Here is an 18,031-nt window from a genome sequence, read left to right as displayed (position 1 = left end):
GATAAAATACTATTTATAATAAATGGGTATTAAAAGACATAACTTTCTGGTAGAACGATTCAGCTTATGATGATCAATAAAAGTATATGATCATTTACCCATTTTACAATGTATTCGGTACCGAAACGTACCCGTCTTTTCGTCAAGACCCTCACTACAATAACATGTAAATACTCAAATATACTTTCACCTTTGTTATCGCCACAGTATACCTAGTATTTACAAAAACGTTTTTTAATTATTATTCTTCTAATAGTGCCCTGTCAGGTATCCTCAACGTTGGCAATCAATCTGGCAAAAGTCTCTTTGTTCTGTGCTGCCCGGAAAATCTGCTCCACAGTCCAGTCTCGTATATTTCGCAGCCAGGACATCTGTCTTCTTCCAGCCCCTCTGTGACCCCCAATCTTGCCTTTCAAAATTAAATGAAGCAAGTGGTACTTTTCCCCACGCATTATATGCCCCAGATATTAAATTTTACGAACTTTTTATGGTGGTTAAGAGTTCTCTGTTCGTTCTTGCTCGATTTAAGACTTTTGAGTTCATTATCAGGCCTGTCCAAGATATATTAAGCATTCTGCGATGCAACCACATCTCAAAAGCTTCCAGCCTATTCATAGTGTTTTTAAATGAGGATAATGCATTTAATGCATGTTTAGAGGTGGTAGTTGTCACATCTCTTAAACTTTGCACCTTATAAAATATTTTCGTGAATAAAATGCATTCTGTGGTTATTATGGTAAAGATGGCGTTGTATTTTATGGTTTTTTTCAGTTTCAGTGCCGTAGAGCAGCATTTATTTAATAATTTAAAATACATATAACAATTTGCTACCCACTAAGTCTAAATACTTTCCGGTGGGACACTTTTTTTTTAATGACAGGTTTATTTTACATTATTTAATTTATATTGTATTAATTTATTTATTAACAGGCACTATAAAGCATTTAGAAGATATTTCTTCAGTTCTTTTTTTTTCGTTTGAAAATCTTTCATGTTATTGATGGTTTGTGGTAGATCATTGAACCTTGGAATAACACAATTTAATGTTCGCTCTCCAAAGTAATTTGTAGTTCGAGGAACAATCAGGGAACCCTTTGTTTTAAATTTAGTGTTGAGAGTGTGGGAAACTCTTTTTTTATATTCCGGATCAACAAAGTGATCTTCAATCAATTTGTAGTCACAAAGTTGTTTGATCGCCAGGACATTACAGAATTTAAAATATACACATTCGCCCATATGTTTCACCTCGCGGATTATACTATCCGGTACAATCCCTTTTAACAGTCTTACCTGTATATCATAAATTTTACCAAGATGAGACTGGAAGGTGAGACCCCAGACACGCACTCCGTAAGATTTAATGGATTCAACGAGCGAGGTATATATGTATCTCAAAGTTTTAAGCGGTAGTATGCTTTTGATTTCATAATTCACCTTAAGCCAGTACCTTAATCCGTCGCAGATTCCATCAATATGAACACCACAGCTAAATTTAGAATCAATAATTAATCCTAGATATTTATAATTATTTACAACATAGAACAATTACATTTATCTGATTCTAGTATATTTGAATTTGAATGAAGGAAACAATTTACATGAGCTTGTATTTCTATTTCAAATTCACATTTAGTAATATAATATGGTGAGGATACATGAACAATTTTTTGTTTTTTTGAATTTATTACTAAGCCATAGTCATACGCTCATTTAATGAGATTTGAAAATCTTCTTGAAGCATTTTTTATGCAATTTTTATACTTGAATAGAGTAAATAAATAAATCCTTCAACCGTTTCAAACTCCCTTATGTCGACAGTGATAGGAAACGTTAGTTACTACTCTCTGGGGCATCAGAACGCCCCCAGGTGACACTTAAGGCCAGTCACCGGCAACGCACCCAAAAGCAGCAGACTTACCCAAAAACTACTGGTAACAAACCAACTTTTGCCACCACTCATACCTACTCAAACTGTAATTATTGAAGAATTTATACACAGGGGAAAAAATCAGAAGTCATGAATATTCAGGGGAAAAAAATGTAAGTCCGCTTTATGATCTACTAAATATTTTTTAATGCAAAGCCACTACAGTTTAAAAAATCCCAAGAGGTAGACTTTCTCTTTTCGATATAATTGAGGCTGATATACCCACTTTTAGATCAAGGACAACTATCACAAAACTTTAAGAAAAAAATGTACTTTTCTAAGCCCACTAAACCCATTCGTTAATTACGATTTGAACAAGAAAATCCTGAATGGATATCTCGTAAATGCCATTATAATAGTTTCTGGGAAACACAATAACGATAATAAAACAGGCCTTTATTAGATTTGACGTTAGTATTGGAGAAGTTATTCATTTTGCATAACCAATATATGATAATAATGGCAAATGAAAATTTAAAGGTCTGTTAGGTTTATCAAAGTTTTGCAGTCCTCAAGTAGCCCTGTACATATTTAAAAAATATTGAATATATAATTATATTACAACAAAGATGAAGAACATTTTATAGAAGAAAATATAGAAGTCTAGGCATTTCCAGTGCTTATGACTTATCATTAGCTTGTTTAAGTGGCCTAGTTACACACTGTGTAACATTCACCATTCTGCCTATTTATTAATTACATCTTTTAATTTATTTATTTATTTAAACACTTTATATACATGTACAGTTTACAAACATGTGTATAAGAGCGGGCATATTGCCTTAAGGCAGTTTCTTTATACTTACCTAAAGCGATCAATTTGAGAAAATCAGGGATATTTTTAAATTTTATTTCTTAGATAAGATACCTTCATTTTAGAAAACGTACAATTTGAAGTTATTCGTCGATACAATTTTACACGTATATTTATTTTCAATTATAGAAGTATACAAAATAGGTAGAAATGGATTTACTGTTTTTTTTTTTAGATATTTTTTTTTTATACATTATACAATACAATGAAAAATAAGTTGGACGTGTGTACTTATTAACTAAGATGGTATTTAAACATTTAGAAGGTATATTACAATATTTTCATTATCAAAGAAAACATTGATGAATTCATTAATTTTTTTATAGGACTAAAAGTTGACTAAATCTTTACACTATACTATGAAGAGAGGAAGGGGTGAAGAGGGAACTAAAGGGGGAGGAGTAAGTAAAAACTCAAATATTTAGGAAGTGGCATTTCATACGTGATTTGACTTTAGTTTGCACACAGACATTGCTTCTTCTACATTCATACATCTTCTCGTGCACGCTCGACGATTATTCCGACTTTTGAAATGTTTATCTTTAAATATTTGTTTGATTTGGTCATGTCATGTGTTTCTCGGTCTTTCTTGTTTTCTGCATTCGCCGTTCTTCCGTTGTTCATTCGCTCTAAATGTCCAAACTATTAGTCTTGATTTTGTCGATTATGCTTGTCTCAGCCTTATAAACAAGATATCGGATGGATCTCGACATCGTTTTATTATTTCTGAAACAAAACATAACGTATTAACCATACTTTCTTGTTTTACGTTTTTGAAATGTAAAAAATTGAAAAATTGAAATGAAAAAAAACATTTTAGCATTGCAAAATCTGCATTAATTTTTTTTATACTTGAATCACTATAATTCTGATATTACGGATTACTTACCATTAGCTGGTTGAGTGACACCTTACATCCCGTTTAGTATTCACCATTTTGTCCATGTCAAAACATCCAGGGCCTCAATTATGAACACTATCTTCATCTGTATATATCGAGACGGTATACTTAACTTTTTTACTATCTGTCTCTACCTCGGAACGTTCTATCTTCTTGCCATATCGACATCATATGATCGAAACGAACCAATGAATGACCGCAAAAATTAGTCGACAATATGCTTAACGATCGTCGGTATTTATCTACCGAGCGACTACGAAACTGGCTCCGTTAACGTCTCGATACGTACACTCCGGAAGATAGTAAAACAGGCGGGAAAAATATAATAACCAATTTATTTTTTCATAATGCAACTTTCTTACTCTTGTATGTTAATAGGTTAGAATTTAGCGACATTATTTTTCTCATCTAGCCACTCGTTTCGGTAACTGACAGTTATATCAGAATTGAATTCGACTTCAAAATTTACTCATATTCTTAATAGGCTTTTAAGAAAAAAAGTGCCAAGCTCAAAACGATTAAAAATTTAAGTACATCGTAATTAAAGAAAAAATTGCTCGATGTAACAAAGTTTTTGTCACTTTTGATGCGTAGATAAACGATAAACAAGAGATTCTGGACCCGTCGGTATAAACCGATGTACTTGCATTAAAACTAAATGGGGGTGGGACCGGTAGTGTATCTTAGTAGTCGGTCGGGATACTTTTGTATTCAACTATGATGTCATACTGAAGCTATGACATTCAGTGCGTAGATATGTGTATTCCCTTTATTTAATATCGATGTACTTACCTAAAACTTGAAGGTGGGGGGTCGGTAATGTCTTGTAATAGCTAGCGAGAATTTATCTACAACTACACCGTCAAGGTGAAGGTATGACGTCTTTATCTACGCATCATAATCGAGGTCCTGGAGTCTTCAATTTCTTCGATTCCTATCGAAGATTCGGTTAATCAAAAATAAAATTTGTATATCAAGCATCTCTTAATAAATTGTTTCGCTAAGAAAGGCTATGAAACGGACCGTTTACATATCTATGAGACTGTGAAAAATATGCATTAAGTACAAAATATGGAATACTCAATCTGTTTTTTGCGAACTGCAGAATTTATGATATCGCGAAAAATTACAGTTAATTAAGAGAAGGTTTTATACCTATTATTACAGTCATCCTATTGTACGCCCGAAGACTTAAATTATTTGCCCCGAATTTTACAAACTATTCAACACAGGTGAGATTCATGCGCGGAATATAAAGCCTAGTTTTTGCTCCTCATTCCAGATTACACACAATTGTTAATTACATTAATTATTAGTTGCGAACTTGATTTGTGTCCATCTTTTTCAAATTGCAATCATCAAAAGTAAAATAAAATGGTAAAGGTTATAAATTGTTTGTAAGAAAATTTCCTCCGTTACAATGTATTTACTTTAACGCCACATAGACATATTATTTTATTTTATTGCAAGCCTTCAAAATGATATGTCAAGTAGACAAAACTGTTAATTTTCGATAACTCATTCTGTTCGCGTTCAATCGAAGGTATTTAATTAGAGAGTAGCCATCGAGTCGAATACGGTTCTTTCTAACACAGAGAACTGTATTTTTCACCCGTCTGGACAAAGGTTTACCTCTTCGTTCTAATTCTCAAAGCACTCTCTTTATACCTATCCACTTCCTCTTTCTTCTCTAACTCATATGGTGTCCATGCCGCTCGACTGTGGAATCATTTACCATCAAAGATGTTACTTCAGTATCTCTGTTTAAATCACGTCTGAAGAAACATCTCCTTTCTCTTTCTTAATTGCTCCTCCTTTCCTCTATCCTCTTTTTTCTTTTTTCCCATTGAGTATAGATTTAAGGTAATTTATATATAAATACATTCATTTCTATTTTTATATATTTATACATTTTTTATCTTTATTTTCTATTGAATATGTTTTAACTTGAATTATAAAAATAAAACGATTATTTTATTGGTTGGTGAGAAGTAATTGCCATTTGGCAATAAACCCGCAAATGTACAATTAAAATTATGTATTAAAAGTTCAGTACATTTATATTTTTTTTAATGTACACATAATTAGTGGATATGCGGTAGCAGACATCTTTTATGAAAAATAGGTATTTGAACATTGCTTTTCTGTCACTCTCTCGCAAACACCTCCCCGTTAATGTGCAAAAAAGACAACTGTATGTCGGACTGATTATGCCTAGCTATTCCGACAATTTCTACGTTTTTTTGTCCCGTCTTCCGCATACCTAAAAGGAGCCGATTTTGCAATTTTTTTTTATGAAAGAGAATCAGAATGAAATATTTTGTGTCAATATCTTTTGCGTTTTTCAAAAATAGTTGTCATACATATTTGTGTATCGTACATCCAAATATGGCAGATAAAACTGGGCGCTTTTGAAAGTGGTCCTAGCTCCCATAAGAAACAATGAATTTAAAAAACGATAAAATAGGGCCACGCTTATGGTAAATATCGATAGTGTGTAAAAATATAATTTTTCTAGTGTTATAACCCAGGGAGAAAATACGAAATACGTTAGGATGAAGAAAAGTCAGACCGCGTTTGCTCTTAAATTTTAATTTGAACACTTACATAATTCGACAATATTTATGATTTTTTTTGCACATGAGTATTTAGCTAGAACTAGACGTTCTGAAGTACCTACATACTTTGTTTTAGATTGTTCTAAACAGCCAATACCTTCTACAGAGACTTGTAACTTAAGCCGTTGCCTAAATTTATAGGGATAAAAAAACAAGGAAAACTGGTTTCAAGGTATAAGATGGCATAAGTGGAATTAGAAGATGGCAGGCATAGAAAACGTACATTTATTAACATCATAATAAAATATTATTAAGTATTCTTATCATCAGCGTCCCGCCTCTAATCTGCAGTGGACATTTTTAATTAATCATTAGTGATTGCAAATTCTACCGAGAGATATAATATGCTAATGCGCTCGAATATGGCACATCCAATGAAGTATGTAGGTACATATAAAAAAGAGTGAGAGGCCTTTAATAAATATTTTGGGTGTTGCAAGTTCTAGGGAACAGTTTTTTAAGCTCTCCTTACCATGGACATTAAACATTACACTGATTGACAACATGATTGATAACTGATTCAAAATCACCGATCGAATCTGGGTAAAAATGAATACATTTATCGAGTATGCTTGTCATGTGATAAAAAATTTTAGCGCCATAGATCTTTTTAACGAAAAAAAATACCGTTTAGAAAATATATATCAAAATTGCGATAGAGACGTTATAAGAGCAAAATTTTCAGTTACTATTTTTTATCGTTTTACTTATTAGTGCTCATTATTTTATTATTAATTATATATATGTACGCGAAAGTATGTGCATTAATGTATGTGTATATGTCCATGTGTGTATGTATGTGTATAACTGTATATACAGGTGTTTTTTAAACCCTGTCACATCCGAAACCACGATGATCAGTATGAGCAAAAAGACAGATTGGCCCATTAAAATATTTTTTTAGAACAAATAAAATTTACAAAAAAAAAATATTTAAAAAAAAAATGGTTGCTTACTTCTGCAAGGGAGAAGATTGGAGAGGGGAGGGGGGAGGGGGGAGTCTGATACACCTTAAACCACATGGCTACGCCCCCCTCGCTTCTCCCCTGCAGAAGTAAGCAACCATTTGTTTTATTTTTTTATTTTATTTATAGAAATTTTCTGCGTTCAAAATATTTTTTTAATATGCTAATATGTCTTCTTGCCCATGCTGATCATTGTGGTTTCGGATGTGACAGGGTTTAAATAACGCCCTGTATATATGCATGTTCATGTGTGTATATCTATGTATGTATGTATGTATGTATATATATATTTATGTATGTATATATATGGATGTGTGTGTGTATGTATATGTATGTATGTTGTATGCGTACATTTAAATTCTTTTTTTATTTTTTTATTGTTTTATATTTACTTACTATTTCTTCTTCTTCTCTTCCTTCCTAATTTTCCCATCCCACTTCCTTTCCCCCTAGCGAACTGTACTTTTTATATTTTTGTTCCTAAATGAAACCCATAATTGGTCTTGTTATTTGTTGTTATTCTTTGTGTATTGTTTATTATTATGAATGTGGTGGTTTCAAAAATAAATAAATTAAATTAAATTAAATTTAAAATAACTTTTCGAATGTTACATGAATTATATATATAAGATGATTCTTTTAGATTTTTTCCTGCTAATCACAAATCTGCCATCCAAAATTTTCCAATACGTAAGGAGTTTTAGAAATGACTTTTTTTAAGAAATCATTCAGGTACATTAAAACATTATTTATTTACGAAAATGTATTTCACTGTTAGCTTGTATTTCAACAGGTCCCAACGCAAGCATGTTTTCGTTCCATTTCATTATGCATGGTGATACAATATGACTGATATCTTAGTAAAATCTCTGAACATATGGTAAACAGCAGATACGTGGGGTTTAAACCTTATCCGGATGATCTACTTTACACCCGAAGTAGATAGAGTTCACGACCTTTTTTCAATTGTGCGGTTAAATTTAATTTTTTTTCACCTCACCACACACGCAGCATTAACTGTTAGGACTATTCACAGGGTTGCGAGGCACTGTAACATTAAACAATATATTGCTCATAGTTTGATTGGTTCACAAATTCGGTTAGTTAGAGTGTAAAACTAGTAATATGTGAAAATGTAATAAATCTAGTAAGATGCTTGGATTTGTACTTCGAAACTCTAGATATTTTAATAATACTACTAAAATTCGCAAATCGTATAATACTCTAGTCCGCAGCATACTGCCGAATACTGCTCTATAATTTGAGACCCTTTTGAATCAAACCACACGCTCGAAATATAAAAAGTTCAAAAGCGATTTTTTTTAATGCTTATATCTTAAAGAAAACAAGAACTATCCATCATTATTTCTAGCAGGGATGCTGGATTACAACACTTTCCGTCTCATCGTCCTTTTTTTTTTCGGAAACATTTCTATAAGCAGATTTTTGGAAATATATAAAATCAAAATGTACTAAAAGATATCAGTTTGATGTTTCCAATAATTATACTAGAGTGAGATCTGATGCACTGTTTTACATATTCAGAAGCCGTACAAATGCAAGTCAAAATTCACCCATTATTAGGGCAATTCGCTTGCTGAATGCGGCTTCTGCGGATAATATAGATCTATTAACTTTTAACCTATATGTTCAGTCTGCATTAAATAAATAAGCAAATAAATAAATGTTTACTTTACTTCTTCATTCGCTCCTATGTGGAGCATGTGGACATCACCAGTTGCCTCCAGGAGACCCTATCGCCACCTAGCACTTTCGCCTCCTCCCACGTCAATCCAGCGCCCCTGAATTCCACCGAATAAAGTCAAAAGATCGTCAACGACGGCCTTCCAGGACGGCGTGAGCCCGCAAGTTTAAAGTACAGGCAACTTGGGTTTAGGTTCTTCTGTGGTATGTGTAGCACGTGTCCAAGCCAGGTCCACGACCGCATCCTCAAGACGCTCGTTATAGGAGGCCGCTGCGCTCAGTCTCGGACTTCAATGTTAGTTATAAAATCGAACCACCCTATGCCTAATATTCTCCTTTAGCACTTACTCTCAAAACTCAGAAGTTTGTTGTTCTGAGCTTTAGTAAGGTGCCAAGATTCGCACCCATATAGGAGTACTGGCATTATATAAGAGTTGAATACTAGAGTTTCAGACAACAAACATGATGTTAAAGGTTGCGACCTCTTTGTGCATGTTTCCATCTTCAGTTATGTGTACTCCCAAGTATGTAAAGCTGACAACTTTCTCGATCCTCTATCCATTATTATAGAGAGGCTGATCAAGGCCAGGACAGAATTTGTTGTACATAATCTGAGTCTTTTTGGTATTTATATTAAGACCCACTAAGGGTCATTACTTTACTTACAACAGTAGAAAATTAACATAAGGCTCGTCATTCCCAAGCACGCTTAAAACCTTAAAGTAATAACAGCTCCATGGCTAATAGAGTCGCCCATAGGGAAAAAAACATTCTATGATTATTAACCACGAAATTAGCTAAAGATTACATCAAAACAACGGACAGTAGGTACTTAGGTAGAGAACTGCAAGTTGTTGTTAAACTGGAAACCAAGCCAAAAATTTGGAACGCTTTTGTTCTTTGCAATAGAGCTAAAGAGCTTCTCTAGAGAATTGTGTCTTTAAACCCTGCAATAATTAACTGTCGGGAAATCTCAAGCTAGACAATCAGATTTATTCGGACCAATATCCTATCGAGTAGATAAAAATGGATGATTAAAGCAGTTTTTTTAAAGTGGCTACGAAAATTCTAAATATTAAATACGAGAGGCGAGATGTGCTTATTTAGAAGTATGAAAATAAATAACAACAAAATAAAGGTCGATAGAAAAAAAATATGGCATTTTTTAATTCTGCGGGTAAAATTTTATAAGAAGCAGCAATAACAGTTCAGCTAACAAAATCGGTGTAATTTAACTAGTCATTGCTGTTTTGATTTCGATTTTAATAGTTCTGTTAAAATATGGCTACTGTTTTTATCTAATTTATGTTTTTTATAAGTTATTTTTTTATTACTGCGCGATTAAAAAAAAACATTAGTTTCAAAATGGCAAAATCGAATGATTTCTAAATTTTGGGTTCGTTTTACCAGACAACAGCTTTAATGTCTATAGATACTTATATTTATATTCCCTTCACAAAATAGTTTTCCATTTGCTGATAATCTGTCGATCCTACGTATTGCTGCCACGTAAGATACTTTACTCAATTGGAAATATTCACTCAAATTTATGCATAACTTCCTTTATTGAAAAATACCGTGAAAGATGCACGCTTTGTGAGAAATCTTACAAGTGTATCATCTTTTGTGCAATAGGAATCCACTGAAATGCATGATCTGTAATGTTACTGAAAGACAGCGTCCGACCGTACTGTTTTCTGGAGTAGTGAAAATCGACAATGATATAAAATTTCAACCTCCTGTTACAGAACCTTTCTCAACTCATAAGCAAAACTTTTATTGCAAATTGATTACTGGTTTTGTAATTTGTGTTTTATACGAGCGCATAATTAACAGCCTTATAGTCGTCCAAAAAGATAACCTTAAAATTGCTAAAGTTACTTTTTGGATCAAGCGTAATTCATTTAATCGAGATAAATTATTTATTGTTTTTAATTGAAAGGTTGAAATTTTACAATGTGGCATTTAAACGGTGTTTAGTTAAAAATTAAAGCAAAATACTATGAACAATACTAAAATTTTGTGATTTTTTCAACATGTTTTGACATTTCGATGAATTCCATTGATGCTTTAGCGAGAAATTTAAACTCTTTCTCCCTCACACACTTTGTTTTCGTAAGACTGAGCGAGACGGTACTATACCGAATGATTTAAGCCGTCGGACGATTTCGCCCCAATCTTTAGACGACAAATTCTATCAGACGAAAATGATCCTGAATTACTAAAAGAATAGAGGTTAAATTCCTATCCGCCTCGATTGTTCAACATGGCACAGCATCATGAAATAACATAGGATGGATTCATCGATAATATTTGTTTAAATTATTGAATTTATCAATAGGCAGTTAAACACTCGAAACAGAACACCATGAGGCCGATTTCTTTTAGCAAAATTTTTACGCGTGAGTAGAAACTAAATAAATAAAACAAAAATATATAATGATAAGTAAGTATCCACTCACACTAATTTTACCGGACCGAGTGGATTGGCACCATACTTGTGAAACTGGCCCGCACATGACAGACATAATCAATCATTTTTAGACTATTAATATTATAGATATAATAATTCATAAAATATCAAAATTGAAATATATTTATTTATATACGTACTATAAAATTAACATAGTGAAAAAAATAAGATAAGATTTACAATGTGGAGAAAGTCTCAAAACTCATTGAATAAGGGTTAAAAATTGTACAATGACTATCATGAAAAATAAAAAAATGTAAACATTTATTTCTACATATGTTTTTTAATTTTTTGAATAAATTTATTGCATAAATTTGGATACATATTTTATACCAGGGAATCTATATAATACGGAGCATCCTCTAGTTAGGATAGTCTTCGTCTAACATGGCTCAGCCTGTTTTAAGATGGAGATTTTTATGTTTTAAATTAGTACTAGAGGACGCTCCGTATTTATTTTCTAATTCACTAGGTTTATATAGATTTCCTGGTATTAAATGTGTTTACTATTTATGCAATAAATTTATTTAAAAAATGCTTAATTTATTTAAATGCAAAATGCAGTGCCTTATAACGCCGGATAATGGTTTGAATGATGAATACTTTTTTTCTGTTTCACCAATTTAATTACGTAAACGCATAGTCCCATTATCAATCATATGTTTTGAAATGAAAATATGATAAAAAAAACTTTTGCATTGCAATCCATTTCATGTGATTCACATGATCTATAAACCAATAACGTAATTAGACAAAAACATATCTGAACGGCCATATTGAAAAGTAAAATATAAGACAAAGGAAAGCGAAAAGACTCACACACTTCATCATAGCATTTTAACAATGCGCTTGAACATTACGAATTTATTGTATCCATTTTAATGGAAATTCGTGGGCCGTAACTTAATTGTACAATAATAACATTTTTATTGGGTATAGTATGACGGTATAATGAGTCGATTAACAAACCGCGCCTAGGTACCGCGTAGAACCTAAGGTTCATTAAAAATTCTCAAGTATAACGGTAAACATTGGTGAACGCGTTTCGCAAAAGACATGTTGGATGCTGGGCCGTCGGAACCTGTTTGGAAAGATAAGTTGAATAATAAATAAGAGATTTGGCAAATGCCCACACGGTTGCCTAATTTCTAACTTGGGATCATGTTTGAGCGTCCATTACCGCCGGCCAGGGGAATACTTAACCTTCGGAGGTTCGCCATTTGCAAAAATTCTCGTGTTTTCTATGCAGGCTATTCAAATATCACACCTTACCTACACGACGTAATAATATGTAAATCCACACAGAGTCAGGGCAGCGGATTTTGGCGCCTAAGGCTAATTCTTTTTTTAAAAGGAGTGTATCGTATTATTTTTTTGATTAGTTTTCTGTATCCAGGCGGATAAATAATACAGTTCTGAGTGTGAAAAAGATCCAACTTACAAATGTTCGAATTGTAATATTAGCTAGCTAAAAATATTTACTTCAAAATATTATTTTATTACAATTTTTATGGATGATATGGTCTGTTTTTCATATTTTGAACGACTTTTATTTAATAAAAACACAATCAGAAGTAGACAAAATAATATTTACCAGATTTTAATGCGAAAAAACACTTGTAAATAATATAAAAAATTGCTTTACCGGAATGATATTTTTAATGAGATTCACCGTTCTCATGTGTCAAAAAGCTCATAGTCTCTTTCTTAATTCTTAATACCATCTAGCTTCGATTTTATTAGTACAATTTTCCGTTTTGACGAAATCGCAACCATATCGTCTGTTTTTCACATTTTCAACGACTTTTATTTAGTAAAAACATAATCAGAAGAAGACAAGGAATATTTACAAGATTTTAATGCAAAAAAACACTTGTAAATAACATAAAAAATTGCTTTACCGGAATGATATTTTTAATGAGATTCACCATTCTCATTTGTCAAAAAGCTCAGTCTCTTTCTTAATTCTGAATACCATCTAGCTTCGGTTCTATTAGTAAAATTTTCCGTTTTGACGAAATCGCAACACTTATTCAACTTGTTTTTTTTTTAAGGCGCTGTCGACAGTTACTCTCAGGTTAAAATCCTGATAAACTAAATCGAACGTCGATAAGTCGAGCCCTGTAAATGCCTAGACTTTCGAATCCCTTCTCCAATATGTTCTGTCTCTGTTGTAATACGTTAGTCTTATGTATGTAAAAACCTCATGGGCGTGAAAAATGAATTAAAAAAATATATGTTAAATGTGTAAATAATAAAAATATACGCTGCATCTTTTTAAAAAATCTTAACCTACGATGTACCATTTAAACGTTATCTATTGTTTTTTTTCTTTATTAAGGCCTTTTACCAAACTTAAAACCGTAAACGCGTTAAAAAAAACCCTATTTTCATTTATGTTTTAATACGTCAAGATGCATTGCTCGTGATAATTTTTTTATCCCGACTCTGTCCTTGCAAAAAGAGTACCTATTACCGATAATTCTACCGATACCCAATAGGTCACTGTTTTTAGACGATGACCTAATACAAACATAATAAGGACTCTGAAAAATAATGTTTTCAGATTTGAAATTGTGATCGGTTTGGACTGACGCACATTTCGTGGAATTCGCGGCGAGGGACACGCTAAAATTTATTGCCAAAGGTGAAATTATTACGTGAACCAATTATTTTGCACCATCCGGCGATTAAACCCATTACGTACTTACCGATATATTTAAATATTGCCCCAACACTGGATAAATTGCGTTAATTAGCTTGAAACGTTAATTTATTTCCCTATAACTTTCCCGCGAACTAACGATAAAATCGACTTTTTTATTGTAACTGATTTCTGTGGAAATTTTTAGATTTTTAAATTTAGTGTAAGTACCTACGCTAAAACTTTTACTTATGCTTCAATAAGAATTAAGGTTTCCCCCCAGGTCCATCTAACTTTTTTTAAATGAAATTTGGTAAAAATTGTCAGGCTGCCTGATCTTAGAAGAATTGGCGCTACCCCGTCCCCCACGGACCCTAATTTTATTATTCCAACCATTGCATTTTTCTTTTTTGCCTTGCTTTTGACCGCGACGCCCCAAGCAGGGCTTCGCGATCCCCCAAGGGGTCGCGACCTACAGGTTGGAAAACACCGTAATGGAGAATAAAGAAGCTCAGTTTTTTTTATTTGTTGATAAGCTATCAAACTAAACAATGTACCAAAAAGAGCAACCCTGTAAACCTACCAATACTGTGGCAACAATACTTCGACTTCAAATGGTAAAAATGCAGTCATCAATAGACTTTACGCTCTAGGCAATAAGTACCAAGACGTTGGTGACTCATTGCATGTTAAGTTAAGTTTGTATGAGATGGCCTTTCATCTTATTTCATGGGTAGGAGAAGCCAGTACCTAATAGTTCTACATAACAATTTTTTTTTATCATTTAGTATTCTTCAAAATTGTTTAAATTTTTTTTATTAATATTTATTTTTTATTTTCTTTTCTTGATTGTATTTAAAAGTAAAAAATATTTCTCTTATTCATTTTTTTTTATTAGTATGTATTTATATGTATATTTATACTAGTTACCTAAATAGTAGTTTTAATTTTTTTATTTAAAAAAATATCGTGTTGCTTTCTTACTTTTTTTACAGGTTTAAAATATTTCCATCACCAAACATTTTATTTTTTAAGTATTTATATAACTGGTAATATAATTTTTAAACTGTGTATCTTTTTTTTTACTTCTTAATTTGTAAATAACTGCTTAGTAATAATTTGTTTAAATACTGTATTTTACTTATATTTCCACGAACATGTATGTATTTTATTGTATATGTAACAAATATGTAAAAGGCACTAAGCGCCGTTTATTTCAATAAAATATAAATAAAATAAACCAAATTTTTAACATGTAACGTATTCTCATAGGTGTTATTTTGAAATTTTAGAATTACTCCGCCCATGACGGCACTAGTTCAAGTCGGTATGTTATCATGACATTTGAACGGAGAACCCCGAATCTATCAAAATACACTAAACGTTTAAAAATAGGAAATCTATCATAACACATGTCAACGTTGTAATTGATTCACAAAAAATTGTGACGTCATGTGTAGCTGTAATCAAGTGAGGATTATCACTAGAGCTCTTATAGGGCACTGCAGATTTAACAAACACCTTGCTTGAATGAACCTTTCCCAAAATTCTAGATGTAGGTTCTGCAGTGCAGATAAGGAAACACTTATGCACATTATATCGGCGGCCTCCGTGGTGTAGCGGTCAAGACGCTTGACTCACACACGGAAGGTTCCGGGTTCGATTCCCGGTGAGAACATAAAAATTAAATGTTATTTTTCTCAAGCCTGGGTGTTCTGTGAGGTAATTCACCACTGTAATTGGGCCTCCTGACCTATTGTAGTGCAAAAATAAAATAAAATATATTTTTTTTTTAAATGTATTAAAAAAAAAAAAAAAAAAATAAAAATAATAATATGTGAATGTGATGCTATAAATCATAAAAGAAGCCCCATCCTCGGAGGACCACTGGTCAAATCTGAAGATGTTAATGAGTTCACCCCTACCTTATAGCCCGATACTTTACGGATCTGGGCTTGGAGGGGGAGAATTAGCAAAATTTAAAACTTTGCTTTCTACACAGTAGCCAGGCTTTTAATAGACCTAGGCTTGGAGGGCGAGAACTATTCACGGGGACCCGTTACAATAGATCTTCACAGGGCACGTCAGGAACCTGTATAGCACTGACCCCCACCCTAAAGAATAAAAATCAGAATAAGACGTCGTTCAAAATAGTTCATTTTTATAATAATAAAACAATATTTATGATTTTTTTCATACGTTTACGAGAAACTTTGCCGTATTATTTGTAACATGTAGGTAAAATGATCTAGGGCTAAATTATGAACGCTATCTTCATCTGAACATATCGAGACGGTAAACTTAATTTCTGCATCTGTATCCACCTATTTGTCATCCCGACATCATATGATCGAAATCAACCAATGAATGACCCCAAAAATTTAGTCCACGTACCCTACTTCAATAAAATTTAAAATAGTTGTCATTTATATTTTAAATGGGCTTCTGTGATAAAAATTGCCTATTTTAAAGCGATTATAAACTTCAATTAATCCCAATTCAAGCAAAAAATGCTCGCCTGGACATGATTTTTATATGACTTTTGACAATTACTTAGACGGTTTACTTAACGATCGTCTGTAATTATCTACTGAGCGATTACAAGGCCGCTCTCGATACGTACACTCAGATAGATAGTAAAACACCGGGAAAAATATATTGACTAATTTTTTTTTAAAGTGGTAACATTTTACGGTTAGATGCTCTTGTATGTTAATAGAGTAGAATCTAGCTAGTCTAGCCACTGCATCTAGCCACTCGTATTCTAAACTGAAATTTATGTCAGAATTTAATTCGACTTCAAATTTTACTTATTTCTCTTTTATATTTTAAATAGGCTTTTTAGAAAAAAATTGCCAACCTCAGAACCTACAATAAATAGTCATCAAAAGAAAAATTACTCGGTGGGAAAAATATTTGGTCGCTCTTTATGCGTAAATAAACGTATCGAGGGGTTCTAGACCCGTCGATACAAACCGATGTACTTAGATCAAAACTTCATGGTGGGGGGATCGTAAGTGTATCTTTGTAATCGGTTCGGAAAATTTTGTCTTCAACTATGACGTCATACTGAAGCTATGTCATTTTAGTGTGTAGACAGGCGCCGTGACACAGTTGGTAAGACAGCTAACTCTGAAACTAGCGTCGCGGGTTCGATTCCCGCCAGTTGCAAGAAAAAATCCAAGAAAGATTTTTACTCAATTAATCTGGATGTTGTGGTATATTTTTCATAACTTCCTCCCATATCCTATTTCCCACCTGCTGACAAGCCTCTAAAGAAGAGGCTTAGCGGGTTAATCATTTTAAAAAATAAAAAATATATGTACCGTGACGTACGCCTCCCTTTGTTTCATATCGATGTACTTACCCAAAACTTGAAGGGGGGGAGTCGTTAGTGTATCTTCGCATTCACTCAAGAGGATAGAACACAAAATGCCGAATGCCCTCAAAGTGGAACGGAAGGTTATTTGTTGCCTGTCAATAGTCCGGCTTCTCCTGAATAAGATTTCTGTGGTTTCCTCTTCTTAAAGCAAATGCGGAGAAGTCCTTAACAGGACCACAGCCGATTATACCACCAGATCCTAACACTATAGTCAGAGTAATTAGAAGGAACATACCTTTTGAAGTTAATATAAGCCTTGTACATGATAAGAAAAAGCAAAAAATATGCAACTCCTCATGAAAAAAATTAAAAAATCGCTCGAGAGAATTTATCTTCAACTTTACCGTCATAGTGAAGGTTTGACGTCCTTATCTTCCCATCATAATCGAGGCCATGTTTGAAGTTTTGTATTTAAAAAGCGGTTTACTTTAATATCAGACAATTAATGCATAAGTGGGTACTTTTTTATTCGATGAGCACAATAAATAAAAGTTAGTCGTGAGAATTTTCTTGCATTATTTATAACTTTCAAAATGCGTGAAACATCTTAATCTTTAATATTGTAAGCTATTATCGTGTGTACTGAGTAACCCGTGTTACCCC

The sequence above is a fragment of the Micrasema longulum genome, unplaced genomic scaffold (genome assembly GCF_059751315.1).
Source record: "Micrasema longulum isolate JH-2025_06_02 unplaced genomic scaffold, ASM5975131v1 h1tg001478l, whole genome shotgun sequence".
Lineage (NCBI taxonomy): Eukaryota > Metazoa > Arthropoda > Insecta > Trichoptera > Brachycentridae > Micrasema > Micrasema longulum.
This window is presented reverse-complemented; position numbering follows the sequence as displayed.